Genomic DNA, 16784 nt, shown 5'->3' with positions numbered 1-16784 from the left:
TGCATCCACTGACAAAGCAAATACACACTTTGTATGCGCTGTCTGATGCACATAAAAAAATTTGAACTGCAAACCTCCAAATAGTCCAATTTTCAGCCCCACACAGCCTCTCTATACCATGAATATCCATTGCAGTCCCTTAAAACGTTCAGACTTACAACCAAAAAAATTCCACAAGAGGAAAATGCAGCAGTTGTTCTCGTATATACAATATGAACTATATTGTATATGCAACAAACAATATGAATATAGCACACAACACACGCTAACACTTTTCTCACGTCACGAAATGTAAAATTGTAATACCCAATTCCTTTCTTGAATCGTGTACTGGGCCCATAACCTGTTGCAGAAACTTCAGTAAAGAACTAAAGTACACTACATAAAGCATACACACAACATAGTTGCTATAATAAGACTCATGTACTTTATTTTATGACACCAACCAAAGACATAGATATAGTACACAGCCGAGAGATTAATATAAACATTTCACTTCAACAAAAGAAAGTTGTAGGGAAGGAGAATTGAGACATAGGCAACAACTGAAAAAACCAGAGCACCTTACTGAAATTATGCTGGCTGAAATAAATGAGCCAAAGAATTATACAGAGGCTCTTATTTCTGTAGACCATGAACACTGGAGAAGAGCAATGAAGTCATTTCTCCTCCATTGCTCTTCTCCAGTGTTCATGGTCTACAGAATTAATAGCCTCTGTATAATACTTTGACTCATTTATTTTAGCCAGTATAATTTCAGTAAGGTGCTCTGGTTTCTTCAGTTGTTGCCTATTTCCCAATTCTTGTGTTTTTAAAAATTAAATATAGAACAAGTGCTTTGTGTATGAGAAAGCTCCAATATTGTTTCATGTTTCAGGTACACAGGAATGTATCTACTTACTGATGGATTAGTACGGATCAATCAGTTCAATGGCAAAGAGATTTCCCTTGATGTCAATTCTTTGTAATGTGTGTTGAAAGGTGGTTTAATGTTATGTAAAGAAAATGTAATAATTAAATAAATGAGTTTGTCATAAGGGCAATGTCAATTCATTGAATAATGATTATTATATCACTGTGTGGAGTATCAGTGGTTTGTTACAATCAGAACATTCAACATTTCAAATTGTAACTCTTAAGTATAATTATGTGATGTATAGTTGTTCATCCTATGCTTATGGATTTTCTCCATGGCTTCTTTGTCAGGAAGCTGCTTGAGGTTTACATTGCAATCAGAATAACATTCCTTCAGCTATTCATATCTTCATCACTTATTGTTACCTCTTATTCCATTGTGAAATTTAAAAGAGAATTGTGTATAATATACATTTTCTTCACAGGGTCTGATAAGAAGTGGTAAACACATCTATTTGTGCCGATGTTGCATCTGCTGGCAAAAGCGCCGGTTTTTCTACGTTGCCAATAAACACTTCATATGCACCGGCCGATGCATGTAATAAATTTTGTACTGCAAACTTCCATATAGTCCAATTTTCAGCCCCACATGGCTTCTCTATACCGTGAGAATCCATTGCAGTCACGTAAAGCTCTTAAATATAATTAAGTGATATATAGTTGTTCATCCTGTGTTAATGAAATTTCTCTATGGCTTCTTTGTCAGGAAGCTGATTAAGGTTTACATTTCAATCAAAATAACATTCCTTCAGCTATTCATATCTCCATCACTTGTTGTTACCCGTCATTCCCTCATAAAATTTAAAAGAGAACTGTGTATAATATACACTTTCTTCACAGGGTCTGATAAGAAATGGTAAAAGAAAGGTGAGTTCATGATATTGTTAAGATTGCTTACTCTTTTCTATGAGAGGATATCATAATAAACTGTGAACAGCCCCCCACCCCTTTACACACACACACACACACACACACACACACACACACACACACATACATAATCCGTAATGTATAAAAAATGCTACACAGAATTTACCAACATTAGTGAACCCTCGTAAAGATACAAGGAATAACTGCTAAATCTGTGTCTGTGTATAATTATACATATGAGTGCCAGAAGAGAATTATAATGATACTGTGTACCATATCCCACATTCGTACTGTACCTTGCGGAGTGCTGAGTAGAAAACCATGTTACCATAAACTGTGAAGATTGGTCTTAGATTTTGATCCCTCTACTGAATATGAGTTCGGTATTGTGTTATACTCAATGAATAATATGTCAGCTGTTTTCAAATGACCATTTTTCAGAGATAGTGATGAATGCAGCTTTGATTAGTAGAAATTCTGATGCTGTGAGACTTTCCTCAACATCCTTTGCTGTGCATAGCTGAGGGCTCCACAAAGTCCACCTTAGTTTATAGTCTTTCAGACATCAGGAATCCTGCAAAGTGATTAAAAAAATAATACAGAGTGATTTTGAGCATCTTTCTTAGTAATTTAAAAACTTGATCATTATGCACGTAATTAGTTACTTTATATCAATGTATTAGTGCCACTATGTGCTTTCACAGTCTGAGAGAAGCAACAGTTTGTATGTGAACTATAATGTTTTGTATATATCTGTGGAGTAAAAGGAACTGTTTACAGTTCCATACTACTCAATTAGTCACAGTATTATCATCAGTAACGTATCCACCTCGGTTGAACATCTTACTGCAGAATTGGTACGATTCACTCTCTGCATGGCACTGTGATTCACTGCTATGTGTGCACTGGATGAGATGAAAAGAAGTCATTCTGCATTTAGTGAAGATGCTCGTTGTTATGACATAAATTTAGTGCCAGCGCATCAGTCTGAAACGACAAAGAAGGGAAGGCTCTGAGAAGAGGTCAGCCAATCTCATGCTGAGTGACCTCCCTCCAGGACGACAATGCAACAGCAGCGGCTACTAGGTGAAGACAACATAAGCGCCGCACCTGACTGGTGGCAACTACTTTGATAGTAGCTTCAACAATAGCCACTTTGTTAGCCATCACACTGTAGCCTTTTTATTAGCAAACTCGGTGTCGCACAGTTAGAGATCAGCAGTCACTACAAGAATTCTGAGATCAAAGTTAAGTATTTTTACTTGTCTTGTTGTAAATAAAACTGTTTGACTGTTTGTCTAGTGAACCAAATATGCAGGATTACTAGACACAACACTCGTAACATGTAACTCTGTCACTGTGCATGCCAGAGTAAGATTTATCTGAAGTACTCTTGCTGCTCGTCTTACAAAAGGAACATCTGGATGAACTATACTTCTGCCCAAACTCTACTTAATCAAATTTTATTCCCTCGATATTCTTCTCTCTAAACATATGGGTGCAGTATGAGAAGAAGAGCAGGTTCGTACGGGTTTCCAACTGAATTTAGTGAATGAAAACTTACAGTATGTTCTGTTATATGCCCTTTTTGTTACTCTCAAAACATTTAAGAGGACAGTAATGTGATAACTGATACTTTTTCTCAACTATTCAGATGTCAGGGTAGTCATTTGGAATAACTACGGTTTCATCTAAATGCTTGAAATATTAATTCTTTTTAATACAAAATTTTATGTAAATAGTTTGATGTGGTTATGTTCTATTGGGCATTTCTTAGAATCCTTCTGACGAATAGAATGGGGTTTCTAATGAGAGACTGTGCAGCATTTTCTTTAACAGTTTTATTGCCATTCTTTGTATTTAGCAAAGTGTTTTATGCACTATTTCAGTTGCCGTATAAAATCTGCTGTTGTTAGGTCTTGCGAATATTTTCTGTGATAAGAGTAGAGATGTACATGATCTGCCACTGTACTCATGTCTTTTAATTGTTACAATTACGTTAGGTAGTTCAAGACATATGTAATTAACACTCCCAAGATGTATAAATTGATCACTATTAAGATTTTATATTAACGAACAAAATCATACACTTTATAATTTTATCAGCCCTTGTCATTACTCTGACTGTCTTATTCCGAATTACAAGAATAACAATTACTTTTTTTCTGTATGCCAAGAGCATGATAAAAAAAATCAGCTCCTCAGCCAGGCCCAGGGTTCCAAAAGATATTGACCAGCTTCTGTAACTGTCTCTGTAATGCAGTGTCATGTGGATGCAGTGCAGACAGGCATGCAATCAGCAATACTGCTCTCCCTGCCAGTTTTCTGACTTTTCTACATCTACATTTATACTCTGTAAGCCACCCAACGGTGCGTGGCGGAGGGCACTTTACGTGCCACTGTCATTACCTCCCTTTCCTGTTCCAGTAGCGTATGGTTCACAGGAAGAACGACTGCCAGAAAGCCTCTGTGAGTGCTCGAATCTCTCTAATTTTACGTTCGTGATCTCCTCAGGAGGTATACGTTGGGGGAAGCAATATATTCGATATCTTATCCAGAAACGCACCCTCTTGAAACCTGGACAGCAAGCTACACCACGATGCAGAGCGCCTCTCTTGCAGAGCCTGCCACTTGAGTTTGCTAAACATCTCCATAATGCTATCACGCTTACCAAATAACCCTGTGACAAAATGCACCACTCTTCTTTGGATCTTCTCTATCTCCTCCTTCAATCCCACCTGGTACGGACCCCACACTGATGAGCAATACTCAAGTATAGGTCGCACGAGTGTTTTGTAAGCCACCTTCTTTGTTGATGGACTACATTTTCTAAGGACTCTCCCAATGAATATCATGCAATCGATACCACCCTTCTGGAATGTTCCATGAAGCCTGTTACATTGGTGACCATCATTAGGTTAACGCATCACTTCTTGCTGCTAGCACGTAATTTTGCTCAATGTCACCTGTAAGTGCTCCCCTTGTGCTGGTGCCTGTGCCATCCAAGTGTCAGGCGGCTGCGTTTGCTACAAACTTTGTGATGCTCCAGGGTCCGGTCCTTGTTAGCAGAACAAGCTTTGCATAGCGGCTTCCTGTGTGTCAGACAAATATTTCACAGGCCTCTCACTCAGCAGCGGTTTATAAACTTTCATTCTGGCTAAATCTGAATACTCCCCAATTAGTTATTTTACAATTCTTAGGACTTAATATTTTACCATATACGACACCTCCCATCTCCCAGGATAAATTTTGTAAGCTTGGACCTCAGAGGTTGCAAAATTTCCGTCAACTGATACCGTGTGCAAGTGAACATTGTCAGCTTTTATTGTCAACTTTGTCTTTGCACATCCTAAATGTTAAAGGTTCTTTATTGTGTGACATATTCTGTGAGAGTACGTGGTTCATTAAGAGAATTTGCATTTTCAGTTGTCACATAAGTTACAATTTCACAACAATCCGTTATTTGAGCTCACATACCTCCAGTCTTTCTGTCGTTTTGGAATGGTTATAACACTCGCATTTTGATGCCATTGTGTCAAAAATTTAATATACTTTCCACCACATGAGTTTCCAAGACTTGGACAAGTTAACATATATTTTCCCTACATTGCTTATATCAAAGGGCTTGAGTTAGCTTATCTTTTGTAAGCACACAGAATTGGCGACTCCCACATAGGCGTGTTTACGTCCATCTTTCTGCTGTGTTGCAGTGTCTGACCACGTTCTCTCCATAACACTCTGGCAGCATGAGGGGTACGTTGTACAGCCCTCATTCATACTTTACTATCTCTTCCTCCTCTCCGCACTGTACAGTCTAGTGAGAGGGAGTATAACTTGCCATACTTCTAGGAATGCTATCTGTTACAACCGTATTTGTTACTTCAACGTTTTCCTCCTACTTCACAAACCGTCTTCCACACTTTCTACAACATTTAAATAAATACACATACAACAGGTATAAAGCAGCACTGAACTCCCATATCCCCACAAGGAATACATACTGCTTGAACAAACTTTAAATGGCTTTCTCTGCTGGTACTATATTTCATCTTGTAAGTCATCCATTTTGCGACCTGCTATCTTTAAATCGTCAAGTTGTCTAACTATATGCTATAATGGTAGTAGTATGAGGATTTGCGTCATGTTTTGCACTTTCTCATCTATCATAAAAAATGGTTCAAATGGCTCTGAATACAATGGGACTTAACATCTGAGGTCATCAGTCCCCTAGAACTTAGAACTACTTAAAACTAACTAACCTAAGGACATCACAAACATCCATGCCCGAGGCAAGATTCGAACGTGTGACCGTAGCAGTCTCGTGGCTCCAGACTGAAGCGCCTAGAACAGCTCGGCCACTCCCCTGGCCATCTATTATACAACAATCTATATCCGTGTTTAGCTTAGGAACTATGTTTACTTTATCTATGTTGATGCGAATGACATGGTCAGCTTGCAACCTTATATGTGCACCATAACCCTTACCCTTACTTAAGAAATTTAATCTACCAGTCCCTCGCACAATGATGTCGCTGAATGATGAATCATTACATCGTCTGAATACTTTTGTTTAAAATGATGAATTTAAGATTGCATTCTTGAACTGGTTGTAACGTAGGAGCTTCACATCGCTCGTGAACGTTAAGTGGTCATTAGTGGGAATTTTTGTTTACAGATCTGTTTTCTCATCGTGACTGTTTTAGAAAGTAACTTATCACTAGACAGTTGCGCATACTGTCGCTTCATTTAATCTACTATAAGGAATTCCTTCTGCCGGCCGCGGTGGCCGAGCGGTTCTAGAAGCTTCATTCCAGAACCGATGACGGCTACGGTCGTAGGTTCGAATCCTGCCTCGGGCATGGATGTGTGTGATATCCTTAGGTTAGTTAGGTTTAAGTAGTTCTAGGTTCTAAGGGACTGATGACCTCAGATTTTAAGTGCCATAGTGCTCAGAGCCATTTGAATTTCTTCTCTGGTGCTATATAAGAGAATAATGTCTTCACCAGATCGTACTCAGTCGGTAATGGCCATACTTGATACAGTGTATATACATAACTATCAATTAAAAGTATATTTAATACACTCCTGGAAATTGAAATAAGAACACCGTGAATTCATTGTCCCAGGAAGGGGAAACTTTATTGACACATTCCTGGGGTCAGATACATCACATGATCACACTGACAGAACCACAGGCACATAGACACAGGCAACAGAGCATGCACAATGTCGGCACTAGTACAGTGTATATCCACCTTTCGCAGCAATGCAGGCTGCTATTCTCCCATGGAGACGATCGTAGAGATGCTGGATGTAGTCCTGTGGAACGGCTTGCCATGCCATTTCCACCTGGCGCCTCAGTTGGACCAGCGTTCGTGCTGGACGTGCAGACCGCGTGAGACGACGCTTCATCCAGTCCCAAACATGCTCAATGGGGGACAGATCCGGAGATCTTGCTGGCCAGGGTAGTTGACTTACACCTTCTAGAGAACGTTGGGTGGCACGGGATACATGCGGACGTGCATTGTCCTGTTGGAACAGCACGTTCCCTTGCCGGTCTAGGAATGGTAGAACGATGGGTTCGATGACGGTTTGGGTGTACCGTGCACTATTCAGTGTCCCCTCGACGATCACCAGTGGTGTACGGCCAGTGTAGGAGATCGCTCCCCACACCATGATGCCGGGTGTTGGCCCTGTGTGCCTCGGTCGTATGCAGTCCTGATTGTGGCGCTCACCTGCACGGCGCCAAACACGCATACGACCATCATTGGCACCAAGGCAGAAGCGACTCTCATCGCTGAAGACGACACGTCTCCATTCGTCCCTCCATTCACGCCTGTCGCGACACCACTGGAGGCGGGCTGCACGATGTTGGGGCGTGAGCGGAAGACGGCCTAACGGTGTGCGGGACCGTAGCCCAGCTTCATGGAGACGGTTGCGAATGGTCCTCGCCGATACCCCAGGAGCAACAGTGTCCCTAATTTGCTGGGAAGTGGCGGTGCGGTCCCCTACGGCACTGCGTAGGATCCTACGGTCTTGGCGTGCATCCGTGCGTCGCTGCGGTCCGGTCCCAGGTCGACGGGCCCGTGCACCTTCCGCCGACCACTGGCGACAACATCGATGTACTGTGGAGACCTCACGCCCCACGTGTTGAGCAATTCGGCGGTACGTCCACCCGGCCTCCCGCATGCCCACTATACGCCCTCGCACAAAGTCCGTCAACTGCACATACGGTTCACGTCCACGCTGTCGCGGAATGCTACCAGTGTTAAAGACTGCGATGGAGCTCCGTATGCCACGGCAAACTGGCTGACACTGACGGCGGCGGTGCACAAATGCTGCGCAGCTAGCGCCATTCGACGGCCAACACCGCGGTTCCTGGTGTGTCCGCTGTGCCGTGCGTGTGATCATTGCTTGTACAGCCCTCTCGCAGTGTCCGGAGCAAGTATGGTGGGTCTGACACACCGGTGTCAATGTGTTCTTTTTTCCATTTCCAGGAGTGTACATAACTTAAGGTGTCATCTGCTAAAAATACATCTAAATCTATTGTTCACAATAACAGGTATCCTTCACCTTAGTGAGTTCAACGGGACACATTTTGTCCTAACTTGCACTAACTGTTCCGTGATGGTTATCATAATCAAGGCCGGTTGTACCTTCCTGTTCGTTTCGCTATTCCATCTGCAATAATTTGAGCTTTCTTAATTGTCTGTTTAGTGTCTGATTAATCATTATCAATGACGCCCTGACTATCGTCAGTTACTCCTTGGACAATCGCAAGAGCTCTCTCTGTTGCTCCTCTAATACATCTATTTTTGCCTTGAAAATGCCGCATCGTCTTCGTCTAGTGTGCCAACTAGTACCTTACTAGTCTCCCCAATAAAGTTTAATATAACCCACTTAGTTCTAGGTGTCTCATGCCAGGCTAACTACTCAGTTAACCCCCTTGCCTCTGGAATTTTTGCCACATGCCATCCTGTTGTCTTTTGAACGTTCTCACACTCCTCAATGTTCACTTTTGCCTGGTGCAACCTATGGAGACAATGCGCTACTTCTCTATCAGGCAATTCTCGCGTCCACTCGAAATTTTCGTGTAGTTCCTTCAATTGAAACTAACGTACAATTCTTGCCACTGACCGTCCAGCTTCTTACTGTGTCCTCTTCGCACGCATTCATCATACAACAATATCCAGTCACGCCTTCTAAATTCTTTTGTGTTCTGCGTCCGGTCATAATTAACCTTATTTCTCTCCTTGTTTTCCTGGGTCGTCTCGTGGGCAGCTTGATGCAGCAGTTGCATCCGTTGTCGAACCTGTCACGTAATCCTCGTAATTATAAACTACGTTTGCTGGTTTTCTCAGTAACCAACCAAAAAAAAAAAAAAATCGAAAAGTGTGTACCCAGTTGTACAGTGTGGAGTTGTGTGTTACACAAATGTCATGAAAGAAATCCAGTGGTCCCAATCGTCCTGATCTCGGCTAATGTAGTGCCATAACATTTCAGTTAGTGCACGATGTGAACGCTCCAGTGAACCATTTGTCTGTAGATGGTAAGCTGTCGTCTGTATTTTATCTATTCTCAATAGTTTACATAAACGCTTCATAGTATAGCTTATAAAATCACTCCCCAAGTCACTAAGTAATGCTGCAGGCATCCGAAACTTCAGAATTATGTTATCTACCTACTTACGCGCGACCGTGTCAGTGGCTTGGCGGGCAATTCGCTCGGCTATAACAAACTTCATGATTACCGGACTAGGTTAGTGGTGAGGGAACTATGATGTCAATATCGCATCTTTCAAAAATAAACACTGGGGTTGGTGTTAATTCTATTGGCTGCTTCGTCTTTATCTGCGTTGTTTAGTTTTTCTGGCAATTCTAACACTTCTTTATGAAATTCTCTATGTCTGCTTTCATCCCAGGCCAAGTACTGTTTTACCCTCTCATATGTCCTCCCCATCCCCTGAAGTCCGCCGATAGGGGATATGTGCATTTTCCTTAGCACTGCCAGCTTTTCTTCATTACTCGCTTGTTTCCAGTGTTTCTTCTCTTACGTCAATGGTTTGTTCTTCAGTGTTCTGTGTCGGAGCCGTTATCTCTGCTCCAGCTGACTCAGCTTGCATCTCCACGGACGTGGCCTCGGCCGGCTTATCTTTACTCTTGTCACTGTTCCTGGCTGGCTCCACAGTATCTGTTTCTGTTGTGCGTCCCCACCTAACACGCTACAGTTATAGGAAAGCGCATTCGCTACTCGATTCTATTTACCTTCTTTGTACAGTATCTGGTAGTCATACCACTCTAGCGCTAGTCGGAGTTTTAACAATCTAGACGACGGATCAAATATACTACCCAACCACCCCAGTGGTTTATGCTCCATGATTATCTTAAATTTTCGTCCGAATAAGTATGGGCGCAAATATTTGACAGCCCATACAATTATCAGAAACTCGCGCTCTACTGTACTGAACTGTATTGTAATAATCAAGAGGTCGGTTCGTGCACAAGATCCTGCACAGGTATCACTCCCGCGTTTATGGACGGCTATAAAGGCAACGTGGATCAATATTTCTGCAGAGGGCTTCCAACGACTTGTTGAGTCCACGTTATGTCGAGTGGCTGCACTATGCTGGGAGAAAGGAGGTCGGACGCAATATTCAGAAATATCCCATGACGTTTGTCACTCAGTGTAGCCAGAGCCGCTAGGAAATAAACACCAGTCTACAGGGGATAGGCAAAATAACGTGAACACCTGTACCTACTTGGGAATGGTTTATTAACAAGGGATTGTGCCCCATGTGCCCGTAATACAGCTGTGATCTTCTTGTAACACTGAGATATAACGATTAATCTCCAGTGGAATGTTATCCCATTCTTTGATCAGAACCTCTTCTAACTCTCTGCGCTCCAATACCACCCACAAGTGTTCGATAATGTTCAAGTTCGGGAACTGTGTTGGCCAGAGAAGACTGCAGTTCAGTTGCATGCCCCTCATAACACTATTTTACTGTCCTGGCTGTGTGAATGGGTGCATTATAGTCCTGAAAAATGGCATCATTGTTGGGGAACAACATCTGTGTCGTGGGGTGCACCTAATCACCTAAAATGTTCATATAATCGTTGGCTGTAACAGGGCCTTTGAGAATAATGATAGGACGAATAGAACACCATGATATGGCTGCCCACACCATCACACTTCCACCTGCATGCTTAACCGTTGGAATCAAGCTTATTAGGTAGTTATATTAACCACTGCACCAACCAGACACACTGTTTACCACAATTGCACGGTCTCTCTCGCCATGCCTCCCAGCTGACCAAAACCCCCGCCCATGTCTGAAAGAACAGACACCATGCGGAAATGCCACTATGATACATATTATGTAAACTGAAGGTAGAGGGAGAGGAAAGGAAAGGGAAGGAACTATTGATGTCAGCTGCATCGGGAGTTCATGCAGAATCAGCAGCGACAAGTGAAAATGTGTGCCACACCGAGATTCGATCCGGGATCTACTGTTTACTAGGAAGTTGCATTAACCACTGCACCACCTGTACACAGTGTTTCTGGCAACTGGGCAAACCATCTTGCGCCCCTCCCCCTCCTCTGTGGCTGACCCTCACTCCCACCAGAACCAGCCTATCAGCAGTCACTGTTCGTGGCCTCCACACTCTCTATCTCTACTTTGAGATTTCTGCAGGACAAATGTACTTGTGCATCCACACTGAAGACGTGGATTCATTGTCCATTGAGGTAAATAAGTTAAATGAATGTAGGGTGTCTGTTCTTTTGACATCTGTATAATTGATTCACCTTCATGAGCAACCAGTTCACCACATTCAGGGCAGATGCACAATTATGTTCAAGCTTCTGCAGGAATCTCAAGGTAATGAGCATGGAGTAAATGATGGGGACTGTGGATAGGTGGCACTAGATGGGTGTGTTGGTTGGCTATGAGATATTGTGAGATAGTCATGCAACTGCAATAAACACTGTGATAAACACTTTGTCCAGGTGTTCAGCAGCAACCAACAGTAGACGTCTCCTCCAAATGATGAGGACTAGCCTTGTGGAGCACTGGTTTGGATCCCTTGACATTGTACAGCATGGGCAGTACGTAAATGTTTACCACGCCTCATGCATCCCCCATGTGGCACAAGTGTTTCTGGTCCCGATTACCCACACACATCATAAGTTGATGGTGATGGGATCCTTTGTCTGTATCAGGATGTTATTTAAAGTTCAGTATTCCTCCTTGACCTCCCACAGGAGCATGGTGGAGTGGACTTATTCCATGTGTCAGACAGAGTTATGGCACTTTTTGTTAACTCCCGACTGAAAGTCTGGCATCGCTGCCTGACGAGCCGTACGTTACTAATTTTGCATGTATGCACACAGGTCTCCATGTCAGCCCCAGTCATGTTATCAGACACTCCACCCCCCTTTTATCACTTTCGGCACTTCTTTCTTGAATTAAGTTACATCTTGCACTCCTTACCCCTTTGCATATACCCTGGACAAAGATTGTAGACGACACATTACAAATGTGTCGAACCCCCAACTCCATTAAACACATTTCCTCAGGTCATATGGCGTCATGTGTGGAAAGCGTAACATGCCGGTTATCTTGACATCAGCGTCTTGTCCACCTGGTATATCACCGTCAATGGCAAACAGGTCAACCAGTTTCATTTGCACCACATCCGCCTCACTGCACACCCACCTGCGTTCACTGTGGTGTGGAGGACATAGACGCTCATCAGTTCTCATGAGGTTCATTGTCTGATGACTGGAGTCACGTGCAGCATAACTTAGCCTTCCTTACCCAACAGACATCTGCTCAGATCATTTTCCTGATGCTTTTATTCATGGATGTGATGAACTATCCTGCACCAAAAGCTATTGCTGTGAACTGGATACGCTGCCATACGGTCCGCTACCTTTTTGGTCCTGATGAGAATTCAAAACAAGGTTATTGAATGTACCTTAACGATCGACGCTATACACTTGTTCACAACCCCAGATACAAGCAGTTCTTTTCCAGTTTTCTACGGAGCGCCTTTCATGACCCGCCTTCCAGCTGAAACGTCCAAGCCATGAGATGCTGATACCTTTTTCCCGAAATGATGTTCTGAAGCCACTACAAACAGAATCTCCATTAGATTTTCTAGAAGACACATTTGGACGTTCTGCCAATCAGAAGGCGTTAGTGACTCCTGGAATTCTGGTACATAGACTAATTTAATTTAAAAATTTACAAATTAAAAAAATAAGTAAAAGAAAATAAATATATATATATACAGGGTGTTCCATTGATCGCGATCGGTCCCAATATCTCACGAAATAAGCGTCAAACGAAAGAACTGCAAAGAACGAAGCTTGTCTAGCTTGAAGGGAGAAACCAGATGGTACTATGGTTGGCCCGCTAGTTGACGCTGTCATAGGTCAAACGGATATCAACTGCGTTTGTTTAAATAGGAAGCCCCATTTTTTTTATCACATATTCGTGTAGTATGTAAAGAAATATGAGTGTTTTAGTTCGGCCACATTTTTCACTTTGTGATAGATGGTGCTGTAATAGTCACAAACATATAGCTCACAATTTTAGAGGAACAGTTGATAACAGGTAGGTTCTTTAAATTAAAATACAGAACGTAGGTACGTTTGAACATTTTATCTCAGTTGTTCCAATGTGTTACATGTACCTTTGTGAACTTATCATTACTGAGAATGCATGCTCTTACAGCGTGATTACCTGTAAATACTACATCAGTGCAATAAATGCTCAAAATGATGTTCATCAACCTCAATGCATTTGGCAATACGTGTAACGACATTCAACTCAACAGCGAGTAGTTCGCCTTCCGTAATTTTCGCACATGCACTGACAATGCGCTGGCGCATGTTGTCAAGCGTTGTCGGTGGATCTTAATAGCAAATATCTTTCAACTTTTCCCACAGAAGGAAATCCTGGGACGTCAGATCCAGTGAAGGCGCGGGCCATGGTATGGTGCTTCGACGACCGATTCACCTGTCATGAAATATGCTATTCAATACCGCTTCAACCACACGTGAGCTATGTGCCGGACATCCATCATGTTGGAAGTACATCGTCATTGTGTCGTGCAGTGAAACATCTTGTAGTAACATCAGTAGAACATTATGTAGGAAATCAGCATACATTGCACCATTTAGATTGCCATCGATAAAATAGGGGCCAATTATCCTTCCTCCCATAATGCCGCACCACACAGTAACCCGCCAAGGTCACTAATGTTCCACTTGTCGCAGCCATCATGTATTTTCCGTTTCCCAATAGTGTACATTATGCCGATTTACGTTACCGCTGTTGGTGAATGACGCTTCGTCGCTAAATAGAATGCGTGCAAAAAATCTGTCATCGTCCCGTAATTTCTCTTGTGCCCAGTGGCAGAACTGTACACGACGTTCAAAGTCGTCACCATGCAATTCCTGGTGCATAGAAATATGGTACGGGTGCAATCGATGTTGATGTAGCATTCTCAACGCCGACGTTTTTGAGATTCCCGATTCTGGCGCAATTTGTCTGCTGCTGATATGCGGATTAGCAAAATCACTCTGAGCACTATGGGACTTAACTTCTGAGGTCATCAGTTTCCTGAACTTAGAACTACTTAAACCTAACTAACCTAAGGACACCACACACATCCATAACTGAAGCAGTATTCGACTTGCAACCATATCGGTTGCGCGGTTCCAGACTATAGCGCCTAGAACCACTCGGCCACTCTGTCCGGCGTGGATTAGCCACAACAGCAGCTAAAACGCCTACTTGGGCATCATCATTTATTGCAGGTCGTGATTGACGTTTCACATGTGGCTGAACACTTCCTGTTTCCTTAAATAACGTAACTATCCAGCGAACGATCCGGACACTTGGATGAAGACGTCCAGGATACTGAGCAGTATACATAGCACACGCCCTTTGGGCATTTTGTTCACAATAGCCAGACATCAACACGATATCAACCTTTTCCGCAGTTAGTAAACGGTCTATTTCAACGAGGGTAATGTATGACGAAGCAAATACCGTCCACACTGGCGGAATGTTATGTGATACCACGTACTTATACGTTTGTGACTATTACAGTGCCATCTATCACAAAGCAAAATAAGTGGTCCAACTAAAATATTCATAATTCCTTATGTACTACACGAATATGTAATAAAAATGGGGGTTCCTATTTTTAAAAAAACGAAGTTCATATCCGTTTGACCTAGGGCAGCGCAATCTAGCGGGCCAACCATAGCGCAATCCGGTTTCCCCCTACAAACTAGACGAGTTTCGTTCTTTGCAGTTTTTCGTTTGATACTTATTTCGTGAGATATTTGGCCCAGTCACTATCAATGGACCACCCTGTATATAAACGCAAAGAAAACCAAAATTAAGGTAAAAAAGCAATAAAATAAACTAAACAAAAACAAGCTCATACACAACTACTTTCATTTTCATCGTTACTCTCTATGTTCTTCCCCCTTACTTTCTTCTTTTCCTACACTTTCCTACACCCTTGTAGTAATAGGTTAGTTGTTTTGGGATAGGCCTAGATAGGCGCCAACGCCTGAAGGGTTGCATTTTTTTTTTTGTTAGGACACAAGTGGCGATGGGAAGCAAATATTTTTTGTAGTTTTCCCTTTATTGTCCAGGGGCGAAAAAGAAAACAAAAAAAGAAGGTGGCCCAGTTGTTACCACAACTGCCTAATAAGCAGGAGGTCCCTTGTCGAATCCGAGTCTGGCACACACTTTCGCTCATTGCCACTGATTCCACATAAAGTCCCAATTCAGCTGACATCAATAGTTCCTACATCTACATCTACATCTACATCTACATGATTACTCTGCAATTCACATTTAAGTGCTTGGCAGAGGGTTCATCGAACCACAATCATACTACCTCTCTACCATTCCACTCCCGAACAGCGCGCTGGAAAAACGAACACCTAAACCTTTCTGTTCGAGCTCTGATTTCTCGTATTTTACTTTGATGAACATTCCTACCTATGTAGGTTGGGCTCAACAAAATATTTTCGCATTCAGAAGAGAAAGTTGGTGACTGAAATTTCGTAAATAGATCTCGCCGCGGCGAAAAATGTCTTTGCTTTAATGACTTCCATCCCAACTCGCGTATCATATCTGCCACACTCTCTCCCCTATTACGTGATAATACAAAATGAGCTGCCCTTTTTTGCACCCTTTCGATGTCCTCCGTCAATCCCACCTGGTAAGGATCCCACACGGCGCAGCAATATTCTAACAGAGGACGAACGAGTGTAGTGTAAGCTGTCTCTTTAGTGGACTTGTTGCATCTTCTAAGTGTCCTGCCAATGAAACGCAACCTTTGGCTCGCCTTCCCCACAATATTATCTATGTGGTCTTTCCAAATGAAGTTGTTCGTAATTTTAACACCCAGGTACTTGGTTGAATTGACAGCCTTGAGAATTTTACTATTTATCGAGTAATCGAATTCAAACGGATTTCTTTTGGAACTCATGTGGATCACCTCACACTTTTCGTTATTTAGCGTCAACTGCCACCTGCCACACCATACAGCAATCTTTTCTAAATCACTTTGCAACTGATACTGGTCATCGGATGACCTTGCTAGACGGTAAATTACAGCATCATCTGCGAACAACCTAAGAGAACAGCTCAGATTGTCACACAGGTCATTTATATAGATCAGGAACAGCAGAGGTCCCAGGCCGCTTCCCTGGGGAACACCTGATATCACCTCAGTTTTACTCGATGATTTGCCGTCTGTTACTACGAACTGCGACCTTCCAGACAGGAAATCACGAATCCAGTCGCACAACTGAGACGATACCCCATAGGCCCGCAGCTTGATTAGAAGTCGCTTGTGAGGAACGGTGTCAAAAGCTTTCCGGAAATCTAGAAATACAGAATCAACTTGAGATCCCCTGTCGATAGTGGCCATTACTTCGTGCGAATAAAGAGCCAGCTGCGT

The sequence above is a fragment of the Schistocerca serialis genome, chromosome 3 (genome assembly GCF_023864345.2).
Source record: "Schistocerca serialis cubense isolate TAMUIC-IGC-003099 chromosome 3, iqSchSeri2.2, whole genome shotgun sequence".
NCBI classification, from domain to species: domain Eukaryota; kingdom Metazoa; phylum Arthropoda; class Insecta; order Orthoptera; family Acrididae; genus Schistocerca; species Schistocerca serialis.
Note: the sequence above shows the minus strand (reverse complement) of the source record.